The sequence below is a fragment of the Alligator mississippiensis genome, chromosome 1 (assembly GCF_030867095.1).
Source record: "Alligator mississippiensis isolate rAllMis1 chromosome 1, rAllMis1, whole genome shotgun sequence".
Classification (NCBI taxonomy): Eukaryota; Metazoa; Chordata; order Crocodylia; family Alligatoridae; genus Alligator; species Alligator mississippiensis.
The window spans coordinates 320304137-320324704 of NC_081824.1; the positions used below are offsets into that span (position 1 = coordinate 320304137).

At 43.3% G+C, this 20568-nt stretch overlaps 1 protein-coding gene across 6 annotated transcripts in view; it reads right to left on the reverse strand.

Moving 5' to 3' along the window:
• Positions 1 to 20568, reverse strand: part of CDKL5 (cyclin dependent kinase like 5) — a 231113-nt gene that overhangs the window by 140004 nt on the left and 70541 nt on the right. The window lies entirely within an intron of this gene.

Below are 20568 nucleotides of genomic sequence, written 5' to 3' on the forward strand. Positions count from 1 at the left end.
CTGAATGAAAAAGATTTTAAAAATTAAATTACTAGATAGTACTGTACAGCATACCCCTTATAAAGTTTGTGCATAAACTATGCAGAAAATTTTTTAAAAGTATCATATCAGAAGAAAGATGTGGAAAGATACGAACATAAAATAAAACGAAGCTACTTTCAACTCTAAAAATTGTCAACATTCGTAATAAGAGATCATTCTATATATCTATATAAAGATATATAGATATAGAACAGACATACACAGACTATATATGTATGTATATGTTTGTGTATGTCTGTTCTATATCTATATATCGATATATATCTAGATCTAGATATATATCGATATATATAAGGGTTTAGTCCGCCTGTCTGTGTAGCTGTTCGTCTGTAACGGTCTTGGAGCATTCTGGTCGTCTCAGCAGCCAATCACAATGCTCACTAAAACAACCAATTGCTCAGAGTGCTCTGCAGGGAACATTTGGGACAGCGTGAGATGGCAGAGTGCTGCCATGACAGTGGGGACAGAGTTGGGGGGAGTCCAGGGCTTCTGGCCTTGCCCCCACAGCCCTGTTCCTTGGAGGCGGCAGCAGCATAAGGTGCTGGTGGAGGAGGATGGAGGGGATAGCACGACAAGCTTTCCCCACACCCCCACTCCTGGGAGGTAGTGGCGGCATGGGATGGTGGTGGCATGCAAGCTTCCTCCCACCCAATGGTACCCCCTTGCTCCTGGGAGGTACAGGGTCAGACGCAGAGTGTGGGGTGGCATGTAGCCAGACACAGAGCCGGGGTGGGGGTGGGGGGAGGGTAGCATGCAGTCAGATGCAGAGCGGTGGCAGCACAGGGTGGAGGGTGGCAGCAGTGGCTACGTGCAAGCTTCCCCAGTCCCCCTGATCCTGGGAGGCAGTGGTGCAGGGTGATGGGTGGCTACGCTCCATCCCCACCCATTTTTAATGGGCAATTTGTTAGTTGATACATAAAAGTGTACCAAGATTTCCTTTGGGCAGTTTATGTAGTATTTTTTTTTCACATCAATGCACACATGACTTCTTGCTTTATTCTTGGTTTCTTTCCATGTTTTAAATAGATTTGCTGGACTAGTGAACATTTCAACACCCTATGAACAGGCTTACTCATGGAGAACAAGACTGTAAGGTGGGAATGAATCCATATCATTAAACCACCATACGGCTAATGGATTAATGACTTAACTCTCCTAAATTCTGTACCCACAGAAACATGAAACTGCCTTGCTATTTTAGTAGTGATAGGTGTTGAATGCTGCTCTGAACAAGTCAAATATTAAAGACAACAAGTCTGAGCCACAGGATGGAGATGGACTGGAAAAATCATAATACTTGCCTTGGCAAGATATGTGGGAGAGAAATTCGGGTTTTCAAGGGAAAAAACCCACCTAAAGAAATAAATCAAGTACAATGGAATTCTGAATAGCGTCTTCTAAAATAAGCACCTATTTGGAGGCCTTCTACCAAAAGCTGGGGGGGGGTTTCAATATAGAATTAATTCGTATTAGGTAAGTGAGAAGAAGCATTTTCCTTACCCAGGACTTGAAACAAATGCCACCTTTTTTGACAATGTCTACCCTGCCTTTTCCTCCTCTTTCCCACAGTTCATTTTCCCCTAGTCCTATATAAAGTGTTTGTCTTTTTATAAAACACTAGACATTACTTCCAATCTTACTCATGATGATAACAAACCAACTAAAGTAACCATAGAAATAAAGTACATCTGATTTGTTACCACCTGCACTTCTGCCTCCTGTACAGTAAGCTGCACTATATGTATCCATATTAAAGATCTCCATATAAGCAAGGCTTAGCGTCTTCCATGGAAATAACGTTAGGAACAACATGATAGCCAGGCTTGGGCTAAAAGTACCAAGGATGCCAGAAAATGAGAGAAAATAAAATGTTGAGAGAGATGCATTTAATATAATCAAATTAGACACACAGATTTTGCAGTTTTGCAAAGAGTTCGCTGCAGGCTGACAGAGCTCCAGCCTGCAAAGGGGGGGGGTGGAGCGGGAGAAGGGTGGTCAGGCAAGAGGCACCATTGTACATGTATGCACATACGCACGCACATGCCTGCTGGGCAGCCTGGAGAGCAGCTCCTGCAGGTAAGTCTGGTTGGGGGAGCGGGGGAAGGGAGAACTGAGGCCCCCATAGGGAGAGAGGCAGGGAGTTGGACAAGACTAGAGCTGCTACCCAGCTGGGTGGTAATTGGGGCTTGGGGCTTAGGACTGGAATGCACAGACACAGGGTCGCATAGGGGAGTGGGATGGGGATGCAGGTGACTCATCTGGGGGGGAGGGCGGGGACCGACTCATGCCGCTGTGCATGCTCCTGAGAGGGGCAGGGAGGTCATGTGCCCCCCAGATATGTGCACAGAGCAGGGGCAGGGGAGGATGTGCGCTGCCTGCTGTGGGCTTGGGCTTCCAGGCCTGCTGCCCTCCCCACAATGGGTGGGACCCGGTGCAGCACAGCAGAGTGGAGTAGGACAGGGAAGCTCCTTGCTGCTATGAGTCCCACACCATCCTAGAGAAACGCCACCTGCATCAGCAGGGGTGGTGGCACAGAGTTCTGCCCCTTGGTGCTGCTGGGCTGGCAGGGAGCATATCACTATGGTGGCGTGCATAGCTGCAGCAAGAAGGTTCCCTGCCTGACCCTGCTCTGCCCCTCTACTCTGGGTCCTGCCCACAGGTGCCTCCTCTGGGCAGCAGCCAGGGCTTGGGTGCTGGACCTGTGTCCTAGTGAGCAAAGGGGGCAGGGTGAACTCTAATTTTCCATGATAAAAAACCCAAAATCAAATACCAAAATTATAGGTATTTATAATGATCAAGTCACTGGTAAGCTTCCAAACTGCTTTAAAATTCTAAATGTACCAATAAAACATTGTGTTCAATTGATACCTACATTTATAATGGCATTTCATTTTAATCACAGATTTGGGGGGGGGGTGGTAATCAGAGAACATTCAGTATTTATCAGAGATTTTGTGATTTTTAAAACAGAGGAAACCAGGATCCTTGGTTATTATGAATGAACAGACCAAAATACTTCCTTTCTGACATTCATCAGATGAAGAGAGACATGGATCCACATCGTGGATAGTAGCACAAAGCTAAGCTAATGGGCTTCATATCCTCATCAAGCTATGCTGCCTGAAATTCAAAAGGGAAATTGTTTTAGTGACAGTGGATAGCTAAATATGTTGTTTGCTAGTTAATGTGAAAAATTCTAAAATTAAGTTACTATATTCTGTAATTTAGCAAAGACAGGATCCACCAAGCCACTTGGAACAGTTCTAATGCAAATCTGTAAATGCTATCCAAGAAAAGCAAAATAATTTCTCCATTTTCTGTGTGCTGCCCATAGCACATGGACTGAAAAATGTCAGGATGTCTAAAAGGTCAGACTTAGCACAAAACTTCTAGCACTGGTGTTTTGTCAGTCTTCTCTCTTGCTTCTTTTGGTACAGGTGTTATGCAAAACATAGTAGCCTGGGAAGCAAACTGGCAGAGACAACGCTGGGAGTATTCCCTTATCTATCAAAGCTGCCTGAAGACTCAATGGTTCCATTAATTTCTATGGAGACCATTAAAAAATATCCCCAACCCATCAGCATAGATGCACTCTAATGTCAAACAAAAGAAAGTACTCATCAGTTCACACAGAGGTAATATTTAACCTCATAGCCCTCCTTTTTGTGACAAGCATCAGATTTAGAACATGCCGAGATTTGTGAATGGAACCAATGATCTCGTGATTGTTGCAACATTCTGTAATATTCTGAGCTACTCCCAAAGAATCAGCTGTTATTTAAATGGATCTCAAAACAACATCCTGGGATTTGCCCATTACAAGCTCACACAATCTATACAGCTTTATGGTGCTGAATCTAGTGTTTGAAATTGGACAGGAGAAAAAAAAGAAATGAAAGCATAGTTGCACACTAACTTTAGCTACTTCAGAACCAAAACACTGCTTGCCCATACCCAGTGTAACTACTTGATCAGAGGCATTTACTTTCAGTGATGAAATACTACAAATTACAGTCTCAAAATCTGTGGAAACAGAAAGTTCCCACATTGTTCCAAGAATACATGCTTGTTTCTCAGGTATTATAATATGCTTTGAGAGATACTTGGGAAGTTGCTGGTTCTGAAGTCAGTAGCAAACTCCTACTGACTTCAGTAATGTAGAAACTTCATCTATTAGGTTTTAACTAACCTCTTGCCATGAAGCAAACAATTCTATTCTCCATTTCTTAGGGTTAACCTACAATATTATTTTTTAAAAGCTGGCTAACACAGAAAGCTAAGTGTCACTGGTAGGTGATATAGGGATCAGGCCCCTTCTTGACTAGTGCCTTATCCCACAGTGATGTCAGGGTGGGATCCCGATTTGGCACCACCCACATGATCTAAATGCTGCCCCTGCTCTCCTGCCATGCCTTTGATGTTTCTCTTGGGAGACAGTTCCCAGAAGGTGGTCCGTGGGATCTCATACCAGGGTTTCTTTGTGGGGCTTCAACCTCCTCTTTACCCCACCCTTACCACATCCATGGCTGAGATGACCCTTGGTCTCTGGAGGTCTCACTCATGGGTGAGGTCTTCTCACCTGCAGCATCCCGCTTCTTGAGGGTGTTGAACTCCCGGCCATAAGTTCCTTGTAGGCCATCCTTTGACCATGGACTCAGGCCTTTGCAACAAAACTTGCCTCACTCATGAGGTAATCCGGAACTTAAAGATAATGCCAATGGCAACAGAAAAGGAACTTAAGGATTACAACAATTGAACAAAGTAATCAGCATCCACTGACAGGGTCCTGGGTCTCATCTTTCAGACCCCACAGGTCCCAGCTGGGACTTTTCACTCTCCCTGCTCAGGGGTTGCCTGCTGGGCTCAGTGGCTCCCTGCTGCACCCCTGGTGGCTGTCTTGTGGGGCCCTCCTCTGGGTCCCCGCCCCTTTCCACCTTGGCCCCGTCCAACCTAAGGCTGGGTTGTTCAGTTCATTCCTGGTGCTGCCCTCATTGCTGGCCTTGGCCGCTCTGCATGGCTCTACCTCCTGGCTCAGCCTCAAGTTGTCACAGCCCTGCAGCAATGCCTGTCCACTGCGACCCCCAGCATCTGTCCCTCTTTGCAGGTCCCCAGTGGGTTCCATGCTGCTACAACACTTAGCCCTCATGCCGCACACTTCCCTCTTAACACGTTCCGCAGTGGGGCTTCTGCCTCCTCCCAAGGCTCCGTGGCATGCCACTGGGGCTTCTTCACTGCAGCCAGTGGCCTGGCCAGGCCATCCTCCTGGAGCATCTCCTGGGTGGACCACTGCCTCCCCAGTACCACACTCTTCAGCACTACCCAGACTTCTCTTAGTGGCATCCCCCTGTGTCTCCCTACTGGCATGCTCTCTCTTCCACACAATGCACAGCTGAGTTCCTGGATGCCTTTTGAACAGCCTGTGCCTCCGTCTGGCCACTCCCCCTTTCCCCACTGATTTGCAGACTCAGGCAGCTCTGAAACTGCCATGCCTGAGCCTGCTGTCTCACTGCAGCTGCTGCACATCACTTCCCCTAAGGTAAGTAATGGGGTGAGTTGGGCGGAGGGGCATGGGGCGAGTTGGGGGGGCTCTCTCTTCCCTTTCACACTAAGCATGGAGTCACAAATTATCAACATTATACTCCAGTTTAGCTTAATATTAAATCAAAAAACAATTTATTATAGCCCTCTTAACTATGTTATCACACATGATAACTGTTGTCACAAAAAGAAATTTGAGTCAAAGATTTATTAATTAGTTTCATGTGGGAACTTTAATAATGGCAGCAAAGACAAACATGTTTAATCTTGTCATCAACATTTAACTAAATAAGTATTCCCTCTCCTATTACTGCAACTTTTAGTTCATTTATGCTGTACATTTATTTTTTAGAAGTATAACAGCCAGCTGTAGTAGCCACTAAATCTATGTAAAGTCTATTAGGATAGGCTTCAACAGGGCAGGCCCTATGAGGAGAGGCTGAGGGACCTGAACCTGTTCAGCCTCAGCAAACAGAGCCTGAGGGGAGATTTGGTGGCTGCCTACAAACTCGTTAGGGGAGATAAGCAGCAAATAGGAAGGGTCCTATTCCCCCAAGCAGCACCAGGGGTGACGAGGAACAATGGCCAGAAGTTGCTGGAGAATAGGTTCAGGTTAGAGATTAGGAGGCACTATTTCACTGTCAGGGTAGCTAGGATCTGGAACCAATTTCCTAGGGAAGTGGTCCTCGCTCCTACCTTGGGTAAATTAAAAAAGAGGTTGGATGAACACCTGTCTGGGGTCATGTGATCCCAGTGTGTGCTCCAACCAGTGGCAGGGGGTTAGACTAGATGATCTATTCAGGTCCCTTCTGATCCCTAACTACTATGAAACTATTAGACACCAAAACATGCCTTTCAACAACATGTAATACTTAATCACTAATTTGTGATGAAAACACCAATACAGCTTTGACTATAGCAAGAAATAGTCAACCTCTTTTCAGTAGTGATGACAGACTTAACTGCTCTAGTCAGGGTGATGATGTGCTTCTCATTCAATTATTTTGCTTCTCCCTAGGGGCCTTTAAGTTAATGTCTTTGTGGATGTTGGTTGCAGCTGTGCTGGTCTAAGGACATAGGCAGATAAGGTTCTTTGGGTAAATGTGATATCTTTTATTAGATCAACTAAATAGTTGGAAAAATTGTTCTTTGCAAGCTTTTAGGCACAAACACCCTTCTTCAGGCATAGGGAGAACCTGCTGGTGTTTTGTGTGCTCTCTTGGGTGGAGTGGAAGCCAACATGCAAAATGCAGGTCTGTGAAAATGCAAATGACATATCACCCCTCCCTGGAACCTATACAAAAATCCTCAAACAACTACAACCCATACTAGAAGACCCAATTCTTAAAGATTTTTCCAGAACCACCCAGCCTAGCCTTTAAACAATTACTGAACCTCACCAATCTCATCACTAGAAGCAAACGTCCAATGGCCCAAAGCACCGTTTCCCAACCAGTGTGCCGCAGCACAAAAGTGTGCCATCAAAAATGAACAGGTGTGCTGCTGAATTTGCTATGGCAATGAGCTACAATAGGTATGAAGATGAGGAATGTCTTAACAGGCGTGCCGCAGAAAATTTTTATTAAATGTAAGTGTGCCTAGGGCTGGAAAGAGGTTGGGAAACACTGGCCCAAAGCACACTGAATAGATCCAGACCATGTGTGGCGGCGAAGCGCCCCCACAGGCGAGCAAGGGGGAGCAAAGGGAACCCACAGACCCCAGACCCCGAGAACAAGCCCCCAGAAGGGCATATGCACCGTCAGAGGGGCAGCGGGAGGAAGAGCCACATCCGCAGCCGCGCGAGCCGCCATTACGCCGGCTCTGGCAACAGCTGTTCCCCACGGGGCGAACAGCTGAGCCAATCCCAGCAGCCGGAGCGGCCGTGGCGGGAGGATTTAAGAACGCCGGCAGAACAGGGAACGTGCGGGAGCCAGGGAGAGAGAGTACGGGTGTGCTGCCCGTGCCGCAGGCTTTCGCACGGGGCAGCGAGGACCCCGTCTGCGGGTCTCAAACAGGCAGCGTAGGCAGGAGTGGGAAGCCTGCCGCCGGCAGCCAAGTGAGAGGCAGCCAGAGAGTGCACGCCGAGGCACTCTCTCAGCGTCCTGAAGCGGCAAACGCACAGGAGGCAGGGGAGCACCCTGCAGACGAGAGGAGAGGGGAGACAGCGGGGGCCCCGGGAGGGGGCTGGCACCAGGGGAAGCACCCACCAGCTCCCCCTGGTTTGGAGGAGTATTACCTTTAAGGAAGGAGGAAGGAGAAACCCCTCTTAGCAGGAGGGAGGACGACCGGAACCGGTCAGGGGCCATCATACTGGGCCTGGCAACATCTGGACAACATCGCCCAGCGGTTGGCGTGTGGACGGGGTGTAGGGGAGGCGGAGCCCCGTGGATCACCGCGTCCCGTAACCGTGAGTAACACCGTCTATCGGGAGGTCCCACCCAGGATAAAGATCTCCACTGGAGACCCCTCTGAACGTAACCGATTACATCCAAGTCGTGGCAGGCGAGTTGAGGGGAGGGGCCACACCCCGATAGGCCAGGCGGAGCGAGGCACGGGCTCCACACCATGCTAGGACAAGAAATGTAAAACCTGTCAACATATCTCCCCGACTCCCACAATTACTACACCCCACAACAGAACCATGACCATTCCTGGATCTTATACCTGCACCTCCAGAAATGGTACACACCTCATCCACTGCAATAAATGCCCTGATGAAAAATATGTAGGAGAAACCAGACAACTGTGCACCAGAATGAATGCACACCAAAAATTTATTATAGACAAAAATACCCAATTATCGTGGGGGCACATTTCTCACAAGAAAACCACCATCTCAGTTCTAATCCTCAAAGGGAATTTATAAAACACCTTTTGTAGATGAGCCTATGAACTTCACTTCATCAATCTACTGGATACAAAAAATCATGGACTAAGTATAGACATTGGATTTATGGAACATTATAACCTGCCTAACATCAAATAACCCCAGGTAACCTCTCTACATTTTATGAGCTACATTCTATCAGCAGTTTAACATTCCCCCTCCCCCTCCCACCTACCTACCTGTCTCCGACATTGTCTCCTATTCCCTCTGATCCTCACCGCCACACATCTCCATTTTCACAGACCTGAATTTTGCATATTGGCTTCTAATTCCATCCAGGAGAAAACAAAACACCAGCACTCTCCGTAAGCCTGAAGAAGGGTGTTTGTGCCCAAAAGCTCGCAAAGAACAATTTTCCAACTATTTAGTCGGTCTAATAAAATATATCACATCTAACCAAAGAACCTTGTCTGCCTAGGTCTTTGTGGAGTACTTTGTACTTGACAGAGAGCACCAAGAAGGGGCCAGGATGTAAAGGAAAAGACACCCAGATACATTCATTGAGCTTAAGCGACCAGCATGTAGAATGCTGCTTCTGGGAAAGTGAGGATGAAATAAGTACTATGATTTAACTTTGCTTGATGATCAGGAGGAGTTGAAATCAGGGCATCTGTACAATTATAAAAAACTAATGAGAAAATAGACAGCGTTAATGATACCTTCCAGGCTGCAAAATGAAAATTGCAAAGAGGAAGATGGCAGTGTTGCCACTGATATAAAATGGATAAAATGAAAGGGAAGGAGACAGTAGTTTAGAAGATAGATAAATTGAAACATGACAAAAAAATTCTTAAGAAACTGGTAAGACACGCATGGGGAAATCCTGAAGAGATGCAACTGCTAAACTTGATAGCTGAGAAGATTTGAAAAATCTGTACTCATTACTGTTATGTAGTTAAACAGATGTTGGAATTATTTAAGATAGTTCAAACTAAAATTCAAAATTAATGTTCAGTTAAATGCATTCGACAACCAAAATGTTTGATATAATGCTTAGCCTGAAACCAAAGGGTTTTTCTGGTGGGGTTCCCTCCTCCCCAGAGGTCCCAGCTTGGGAAACCAGAAAAAGTTGTTCAAGTTCAGATTCAGCAAGTTCCCTGCCATGTGTGTAAGTTTAATGCCAGGTGTGGCAGAATTGTATCTAAGAGTAGGGTGATTCTGTCCCTTCCTGCTCTCTCTCTGCCCCTAGCCATTTTTCTTTTCTCCTATACTTCTAGGCAACAACAGAAAGATCTTCTCTACAGGGAGAGGAGACATTCAAATGAATCAATGCTTTCATGAACATATGCAGACAAGGGTCTTTGGGTAAATGTGATACCTTTTATTAGACCAATAAATAGTTGGAAAAGTTGTTTTGTGCAAGCTTTCAGGCATAGGGAGAGAGTCTGCTGGTCTGCTGGAGAGTCTGGGTTCTCCATGGTGGAATAGCCGCCAATATGCAAAATGCGTATGTACATACAGCCATCAAGTCTTCATGGTACTGACTGAGTACTAATCAAACAGAAGCCAGGAGGGAGGAAGTGGGTAGGAGATAAAGAGCAGCAAGAGCCTGTGATTAAGTAGGCAGACCATTCTCTTTTTTTAAGCTGCAATGTATCTTTTTGTGCCAACTAAGAAATTAAAAGGAACGTCTGGCAAAGAAATAAATGCATAACAGGAGAACTGGCTTAACTTTTAACATAGACGAATGCTAATTACCTTGAGAACAAATAGGAAGGTTGTGTGCACCTGTTCATGGCATGGAATTTTTAACAGTTACATACAGCAGCCCCTAATTTATAAAAAAGTAATATCATCATTAGAACTTCAACTGTTCCTGGTTCCACATCTGCTAGTACTGGGAACTCACCTGGACAAAAATAAGTGATATGGATAAATAATCTCAACTGACAAAAAACAAGTCCTTCTCTTCCTTGCTAGATAATTTTTTCTTCTAAAATGGACTTCTGACTTGAGAAAGAATGTGTCATCTTCTAACAGACATGGGACTAGCAGAAAAGCATGGATCTGCCAACTAAAGAAAGCAAGCGAGAGTGGACAAGATATCTACTTACCGAGATTCTCAATCATGATTCAGATGCTGTGTTTTATTTGGCCCTCTAATATTCCTCTCCCTTAATAGGTGATTCTACATCAAAAAATAACTGAATAGTTTGTCCTGAATACAAAAAATAGTTTCATGTGTCATAGTTAGAATTCTGGAATTCTGAGATCCCCAAATGACAATATTGGCAAGAGTCAACAGTAGATGTCTAGCAAGAGATTTCAAAGGCCATAGTGACACTTAAATAGATTGACTTTCTAAGTATTGAGCTCACAAACAACTCTCAAGTGACTTCAGCACGAATCATGATGATGATAGCAAGACAACAGCTAAATTTCCAGTTTTCTCTGTCTGCTGAGAATCTCAAGTGTAGTTATTAAAGGTGAGATTTTTCAGTCCTGCTTACGCTCATCCACATTCAGGATACCTATGGTAATTATGCACAGGAAGTGGTAGAGTCCTGGTAATCCCATACATATGCTTTAATTAGAGAGGCTCTGAGAACTGCTCTAATTAAAGCATCACTGCATCTCCTGTATCAGCATCCCCATGCTTAAAAATGATAGTGGAAGTGTTTAAACTAAAGCTCACTTGATAAGCTTTAGTTCAAGTGCCCTCATTACCTGAACTACCTCATTACCTTGAACTAAAGCTCATTGAATGAGCTTTAGTTCAAGTGCCCCCATCACCATTTTTAACACTGATACATGAGGCGCAGGAGGTTGCCAGAACGCAGTAATTGCCACGCTCCAACAGACTTGATAAATTGAATCTGCTCCAACACGTTGGAATTTTAGGGCATTGGAGCAGCCTCCACCCTTGTGTATAGGTGCCCATAAGTATTAAATTTGCTGAATTCAGATACCAGCCATTTCATTTGTGAGCAGGAGCAAGCAACCTCCTATTTATGGACTAACTTCAAATTGGAGTGGGCCAAGTACCTGACACCTTCTGAAAAAAGAAATGAGGATGCTTAGACACCTAAATATAAATTTAATCTAAACTTTAGGCACCCATTTTTTGAAGTCATAGCCAAGGAACATCTGGTTTCAGAAAAAGAATAATTTATTGAGAAGGCTACCATATACTTCCAACTTTCAGTAATCCAATAAAATAATAAATTGAAAACATTCATACTGGTAGTTAGTTCTTTCATTACAGTCTCTCTCTCCAGAATATCAGACATCAACAATACCCTTATACTAATTTTAAGATTATCCTTGACAATGTGCTATGGATTAAAAATCCCCAGATTATAAAGCAATATGATTATTGTTCTTTCTTCTCCAATATTTGGAAAATAAAAAAAATGAACCATGTTCAGAGAGATAGTCCAAAAAGCTCAGAGTCCTGAATTCCAATTTACATTCAGTCTTAGTATCCCATGATATGGTTTTATTAAAGGGAGGAGGGGGGAAGGAAATGTCATTGTAAAAGGCAAAACCTTCATATCTCCATGGAAAAAGAAAATATCAAACAAACACGGGAAGAAAAGGAACAAAAGAACTTCTTATAGTAGGATGACAGGATGAATCATCCTTGGGAAACATAGGACCAGAAGAGGCATGGTTCAACCAATCAGGAAAATGGCCAAAAGTCTGAGTACAGGAAGGATTTCTGTGGAAAGAGATGAACTACTTCTGTTCCCCTCCATTCTACTGGTCCCCTGGGCAAGAAGCCAGATAGCCAACATCTAAAGTTCCCCCAGGTTTGTAACACTTGTTCCACATCCAATCCAAAAGGACAGCAACCACCAATTCTAACATTACTGCACCATGACAGCAGGGCATTGCAATGACAAACAAAACGGTTGGGACCATGCCACTTAATATGTCTCTCCACTCCTAAATCATGAGCAGACTAGCTACCAAATCACAGAGCCCTGAGTACAGATAGATGACTTAAAAGGGTGCCCTACATCTCTCAAATGGGAAGGCAGACGGGGAAAAAATGCAGGTTGATCGATTGGGTCTTCCTTCCCCTCTTTGCTCCTCAGTTTCACTGTCATTAGATCTACGTGGATTTACTTCTATACTGCAGGGCAGAAGGGAACATCTGAACCTTCCTCTTTAAAGTAAAAAGAACAATAGGTTGCTAAATGAAGGTTAATATACAGAGTGCTTATAAAATACCATAGGAATGCTGGAGCTAAGTTTGTGGTTATTCTAACAAAGACCAAAATAACCACAGTGAATGCTCTTCCATGTAATTTTCAACCCTATCATTATGCTTATATTGTTGTTTCACTCTCCAGATTTAAAAAAATAAATAAACCTATGAAACAGCTTCCTTACAAATAAAAAAATACCACTCATTTACTAAAAATAGAGAAACATTAGGGACAAAAAGCCCCTAAAAGTCTAACTAATGACATTAAATGCTACGTATTTGTATTCACTAACAACAGTGATGTCTACCTAGCCCTTAACTTAAAAGTGCTTAGCAGATTTCTACCATTCATTCTTAAAGCTTTTTCATGTTTTTATAGAAAATCATTTGCATCTAGTTGCAAAATGGTCTGTGGGGGGATTAATTTAAATATAAATTTAAAAAGTATACATTAGAAGGAAAAAAAAACCCAACTATAAGTACAGGCCAAAAAAAGCTACTCACTTATCACTTATATAATTGGAAAAAAAAAAATTCTACTTGCCCCACAAAATTACTGACTCCTTCCCTACTTGGTAACATGCAGTATCATAGAATTTGACAACTCTGAATGTCTCCTCATTCACAGGCCGCATTTCCCAGCTCCCATAGTCGGTTAGCAAGTAAGGTGTTAGCCATTTCTATTAATTCCCAAGTGATCAGCTTGTCTTTAGAAAGAGGGGTTGGAATAATTTGTTGTAAGTGTGATGATCCCTAAAATGTGTAAAAAGCGAGAGTATTCTTGGTGATATCTTTTACTAAACCAGCTGCAAAATGGGAGAGATGTCAGACAAATTTTTAGGCACAAAGGGCCCTTCCTCTGTTCTTGAAATCTTGTCTAAGAATCTCTCCTAACTATACAGTTGCACCACCAAAAACAAAAACAAGAAAAAAAAATCACCAAAAAACCCTAGCTTCAACAAAGAGAAGCAGCCTATCCAATTCTTCCCAAACACTTGTTTTTATGACCTCAATATTTTCCCTCTCCATCTCCCTCAACACTGAGAAAAGCCCAGGTACAACAGGTATTGAAAGCAGGAATAGAAAATGCTTTGCTGTTTTAATCAATTTATTCTTCCTAGGAAAAGTGAATCTAGAAAAAGCAGATGTGGCTAGAACAAGGCAAAGGACCTAAGAACTACAAAAGAGGAAGAGAGACCAAGGTAATTAGCAGGAAGAGAGAAGTTAGTTAACAGAAAAAAATGAGGGAAGACTGGAGAGCATGGGATAAAATGGAGGAGAAAAATAAGAGGAAATAGGTAAACAAGTTAAAGAAAAAAGGAAGCAAGTTTTAGGGAGGGGAAACAAATGTTAGACCATTAAGTAAATCACAGGAGAACATGGAGAGTTGATCATTTTAAATGCATCAGAATATAGAACAAAGCAGTGCATAAGAGCAAGAGAACAAGGACAAATAAAATGGAAAGGAATAAAATAAATGAAAGCTTGTCCGTGGACATCTTCAATATTTTGTATCTATGAATAAAATGATCGTCTGGCTAATTAAAAAATCATGACCAAACAACAGTTCAGAACATACCACTGGGGAAGAAGTTAACACCCACTTCTGCAGACGCCCCTTTGGAGAATGCTATAAATCATTTTAATTTGAAAGGAATGAGGGGTGTGAATTATTCATTTAATCATATTTCTAAGAGACTGTCAATTTGAATTTTAGTCAGTTTCAACATGAGTTAAAAGCAGTTGCACATATTATTACCTCCTAAGAATCTTTGCTAATTTTTCTGTTTTTTATAACTACATTTCCTATCCAGATCAACTCAGAAAAAAAGAGCCAGGGGCTCACTCATGAATAAGCTTGTATTAACTAATCAGCAACCACAGAAGGAAGACATTTTGATAAAAGAGCCTATTACTAAGAACCAGTGAAGAAAAGCGAACTGATGAGAATCTTTCTTACGAGTATCTTTCTACATAAAAGCCACCAAAAGTGATTAGCCTACATATCCAACCTAATTACCTACAGTGATTTTTTAAACTTTAAGAGAAAAGAAAAGCATTTGCAACACTGTAGATAACCGAAGAACTTTTTAAAACTAAAGACCAAATTGAACTTATGAAAAATCACTTACTTTTAAAAATCAGAATACAAACTAACAATATTTTAAACTAATTAAAGTCATATTGCCCCTAACTTGGCAGCTTTAAGTCAATTAAATACACTCAACATTTCCTTCCGACTCCCAGCCAGCATGTAGGAGTTTAATATTTGTGTGTGGGTAAATGCGTAGGTCAGGTAAACTCATGGAGGGACAAATAAGTCTGGAGGCTAAATTTTGAATGGGGTTCCAAATGCAGTAGAGTTGTGATAGCTATTTTGCAGGATGGAGTTGAATAACACAGACCTGGTCCTTGCAAAAACTGCCTGAAGCCCACGAACCTCCTCCAATACAGAGACAGACTCTGGGTTCTCCTGGAAAATGGTTGCTCATGAAGCGGTAAGCCATATAATATCGAATAACCAAGGCCAATCCTAGGGAGGACTTGAATGTCAGCCCAAACAATTAGTCACCTCTGTATTCAATGAAGAATAGAGAGCAAAGTAAAACACCAATTTCCTTGTGACCATCTGGGTTGTTAACAGGGGCGAAACTAGAGGGAGGCCTGCAGTGGTGCAGTTGCACCCCACTGTTGATTTCGGCTCTACCCACATTTTCAAACCAACTGTCTGGGCAGGACAGTGGCACTTCTATTCAGGCAGTGCTAAGAGGGTCCCGTTAACTTCACAGCTCACTACAATCTATCTGATTCCTGCTGATGTTTCTTCTTTCCATAGGTTTTAATGACCATCTCTCCTTTTTAATGGTCTTGATATTCCACTATTCAAACTATTCTTTCTTCTGCATATTTTGCTGTTTGTTAGCCATTTTTTGCTGTTTGGTAGCTTTACATCAAAACTCAGGTATAGTAATATTAATTCAGATGTAGAAATGACTGGCAGCAAAATATTGGAGGCATTATCAAGATACTCAAGACTACTAGATTTTGCTATATGAATCTGAATAAGAGATGTACATTAAACTACAATGAGACTATATGACTAATGAGCACTCGCTACTGTTTTGTCCTGTTTTTGCCTGGTTTCTTATTTTGTTTAAAATTTTATATATAATCTGGTAAATTAGTGAACATTTCAATAAAGTTATATTCATTTTTTCTTTTTCTGCACCCCTCTTTTCAAAATCCTACATCTGACCGTTGTTGTTAACAAAGTTAAACTGCAAAATTTAAAATTACTCCTCTGCAAGATTCCAGGCAAAGGACCACCACTAAAAAACCATAACTTCAAAATTGGCAAAGTTACAGCTTATGGATTACTACAGTGGTTCTCAGTCATTTTAGACTCCATACCATTTGGGAATTTGGCAGCACCCCAATTGAGAGCCACTGTTTTAATATCTCCGCCTACCTATTTTGTCCGCAGGCTGCCACACCATTGCCAGCAGGTAGAACTGCTGCACAGAGCTGTTTCCAGGAGGCAAACGTAGAAACTACGTTACCTAATACAGGCAAGAGCACCTGCTCCTAATTCACCCACTTCTGCAGTTCTGCAGGTGCCTTCTGGAAACAGATACACAGGACAATGCTGCCTGGCACCAGCAGGAGCAGCAGCAGCAGCGGCAGCCACAGCTCCCTAGATGAGAAGACTGGATTACTATGACTAGGCTTGTGCCCAATACAGCGAAAGCACAATGTTTCAGTGAAAACCGAGGTGAAAAATGGCAGGAAAAAAAGTTCAATTCAACTGAGACAGAGATGGTATTATCCAGCAAACAGACTGAAAAGAAATCCACAAAAGGCATGTGGCTGTAGGGTCAAAGTGGTACGCACAATCCATGATTCACTCCTCACTGTCCTTGGATGCACTAACATATTAATGGCCTCTCTGCTAAAATTAATTCAAAAGTAAATAGCTCAAAAATATTAGTGATGACACTTAAGCATTTCTATTCTGTTACATTTACTAAAGAAATAAATTAAGAATTTCTTTTTTTACTGAAGAAAAAAACCCACACACACAATTTTTTAAAGGATGAAACAAAGGAAATATAAGTGCCAAGGATATTTATCTGCAAAACAAATCAGAGAAGAGACTTTAGACCAGGCTTGTCCAACATACGGCCCACGGGCCACTATGCGGCCCTCCAAGCTGTTTTCTGAGGCCCAAGGTGCTGCGACAGCAAACAAAAGTAAACACTATACTTTCTTTTGGGGGGGGGGGGAGGTGATGTGATACCACTTCCTGTGAGGTCTTTGAATATGGCTTGCCGGACCACTGGGTGATAAAAAGTTCATGATCCAGCCCCACATTCAAAAAAGGTTGGAGACCCTTGCTTTACACCTATTACATTGAATTAAGTATTAATAATAAGGCCTAAATACTACGGAGCTGGAATTTTATTTTTTTTTTTAAGCTAAAACAAGGAACATTCTAATCTTTGTAAATTACTTTCGACGGATCCTAAATTTAGCCTGACAAAAAACCACGTAAAGATCCATAGGTAAAGAAGAGGACCTAATTTACAGATTGGGAACTGAGATATTAAAAACAAATACAGGAAACCTGTATTGATGGGTTCAGTATACGTGGTTTCAAATATTCATGAATGCCAAACCCACATTTTAAATACACTTTAAACACTTACCGGAACTCCTCAGGAGCTCTGCACTTGCTGCCACTGGGCTCTCACTGTCACCGCCGCGCTTCCCCCAGCCACCAGGGGCACTGCATTAATTATCCGGCCCCACATTCAATAGGTTGGACACCCCTGCTTTAGACCCATTACATTGCATTAAGTATTCATTAATATTAAAGAATTCATGAATGCAGTGCCCTATTTGTGGATTTTGCCATTTGCGGGAATCACAGGAATGTATCCCCCGTGAATGGTGAGGGTCGCCTGTAATAAATTAAGCCAGGAATTCTTAATGTGTAATTCACGTAGGTCCACAGAGAGAGTAAATGATGAGGCTAAGGCTGCACTTAGCACACATGACTTCAAGCTTAAAGCATTTCTAGCACATCCTTTCCAGCTAAGCAAAGGCATTGTAACACTTGTTACCAAATGTCGTAAAGTAGTATGATGAATGATGCAATTTATAAAAACACATTTCTAATGTGAACTTCAACTGCTAGGCAATTAAAAAGCACAACTTGTTTATTAAACTTGGAATCTTACATTCAAAACTGAACATAAGATAGAATTGGTATTTCACAGATATCCCTGAATAAACGAGTGGACTGAGTTCAGGGGCTTCTACTACGTACTCTATATCTTACGGGAGTAACTGATTCTAAACCAGCCAGCTGTGCATTAGGAAACATGATTATGAAGACTAGTTGTTATTGTGCCCCTCATCCTCCCTTCCAATTCCTTTCAACTTATTTGTTACATCCACTTCTTGGAGGCTTGTCTTTAATTCGATTTTAAGCCCTTTGGTGCAGGAACTCTTTTGCTCTGCATTGGAAGCCTCTGGGTACCACTGCAATATAAATTAATAATAATGCCATGTTTGAGACCAGCCTGCTGTGCCAGCAGCATTGCACTGATTGAATTGCTATGAGGATGATCTGGGTCTAAAGTTGCGTTAAAACACTGTTCAGTTCACAGAAAAAGAGAAAACAAGCATTTATGGAAGTGAATTGTTGCGTCTCCAGGGGTGGGGTTGTGATAATAAATAGTTTTGGCTAATCTGTGGAACTGCATTAACACCAGCCTCTGGGATGACTAAAACCTAATAATTATAGCTTTTCAGGGACTGATGAAAGAGGATCTAGGGCCTGTCAGTTTATAATATATGGTAAAAGATATTAATTTAAAAAAAAGAAAGTACCTACACACTCATCGGAAATGAAGATGGCAGCCTTGCACTTACAAGAGGGCTCTGACTAGTGTAAAATAGTATATAAAACCCTCTGCCCTAAACATTACTATCTTGGAAGATGTGTTCCATGTATGCCAGATGTACTCATTTGGAAAGCTTCAGCTAACTTTAGTAAGAAATGAAGAATGATAGAGAGTAGAAATTGAAGAAGTGGGAGTTACCAGAGCTTTTAATATACCATATTTTCTAGCATACAACACACCCCTGAGTTATATACACATACCTTCTTTTTGAAAGTCAGAAGAAAGACAAAAGGATCTTTCTTTGTAATAAGCAGGGATCCTGGTTTTCTCTCATAAAACAAATCCCCAGTTTTCAGATTACAAAAGTAACCCCAAATCTACATTTTCCGTGTGGTGTTTCATTTTAATCATGGAAAATGTGGATTTTGGATTACTTTTTTTAATTTGAAAAATGGGATTTTTTTTTTTAAATCAGAGAAAACCAGAGTCCCTAGTAATAAGTAACTGAGCAGCAACAGCTAGGGATCCCAGCTTCCTCATTGTTTTCCTCCCTCTGGAGCATGTGCAGTTATTTTTGTTGCCACTCAACAAAGGCTTATTTGGCAGAAACTGCTGTTACCATATTTCCTCACTCAGAGAGCACATCCCAGTTTCCAGTGGCTGATCTTAGGCGGGGGAGGAATTGTTTTGTGTATAACAAAATAAGGTATTAGCTTTGGAGAAAAAATGGGTGCGTAAAACTTGCAAATGTACTGAAACAACTGCTGCCACTACATTGCCTTTTTGCCCCATAGAACTGTTAGTTAGAGACTCCCCTGCCTCACCACACGCACCCCAGCTCAGTGTGCAGCCTGGATTCTCTCCCCACCGGCTAAGAGAAAAATGCAGGCAGCACACACTTTTCCCTGACCCCAACTGCCTTGCCTAGGGTTACTGTAACAGGGGGCTTTGTCAGGGCCAGTCTACCAATGGCCCGCCCACCTATTTCTGGACCAACCACCCACCTCCTCTCCTGCCATGCCTTGATGATATACAGGTACTCCTCACTTAATGACCTACCTGTTTAACGACCACACGGACTTACGCTCGTGGCCTGGGCGGGGCGGGGTGCACAGAGTGGGCTTTCCTCGCCAGGGCCAGTGCTGGGGCAGCTCCGCCGGCTCCCACCTGCCTGCAGGCGCGATGCCCCCGGCCCCATGCGACAACGGTCCTGCGGGGAGCACTTTGCTGCTCAGAGCGGCTCCTCGCTTATCGACCAATTCGCTTAACGACCGAGTCGCAGGAACGGAACTCGGTCGTTAAGTGAGGAGTACCTGTATACTTATGTTGTTAATTAGGCGGGAGGCTGCCTATTTCTTGCCCCGATGCCAGGGGGCACTATCTGCGGCTTCATTCCTCACCTACACCACAGTCCAAGCCTTGCAGATGGCATCCACAGTTCTTAACATCACCGGCTCCACACTAGGTCCCAGCATCCTTCCAATCAGACCCCAACCGGATCCCTCCAATCAGGCAGCCTAATCTGCCCTTATTCTGGGCTGCCTAGCTCCCTGAACTCTTCCCCCTCTCAGGTGTGGTCCCCCTGGGACCTTTGGCCACACAGGCCCTGTCCTCATCTCCAAGGCCAGTCAGAAACCCCAGGCCCTCAGCTCTGGGCTTCCCTCGCGGTGGGCCCCTGGCCCTTTTGACCTTTCCGGTCCTGGCCCCAGCGTTGACCAGGTGAGGGTGTTTTGAGTCAGACCTCTGAGCCTCCAGCCCACTCTATAACCTGGGTCTTCCTTCTTGGCCCTATTATGGGGTAACCCAGCCAGTTGTGGGATCTGGGGTTATTACGGCACCCCGACTCACCTTACACCGAGGTGGTAACTGGCCTGGCATTTCCTAGGGGCTCCTGTGCCACTGGGAGCCCCACCAGGCCACCCATCCCTGGCAGGGTGCAGTTTTAGGTTACGCACAGGACCAGAAGCCTCTAAACCATCCTCTTAAGCTCCTGCCCTTACCTCCAGGGATGCTGCATACAGCCTTGCAGCCAGGTGATA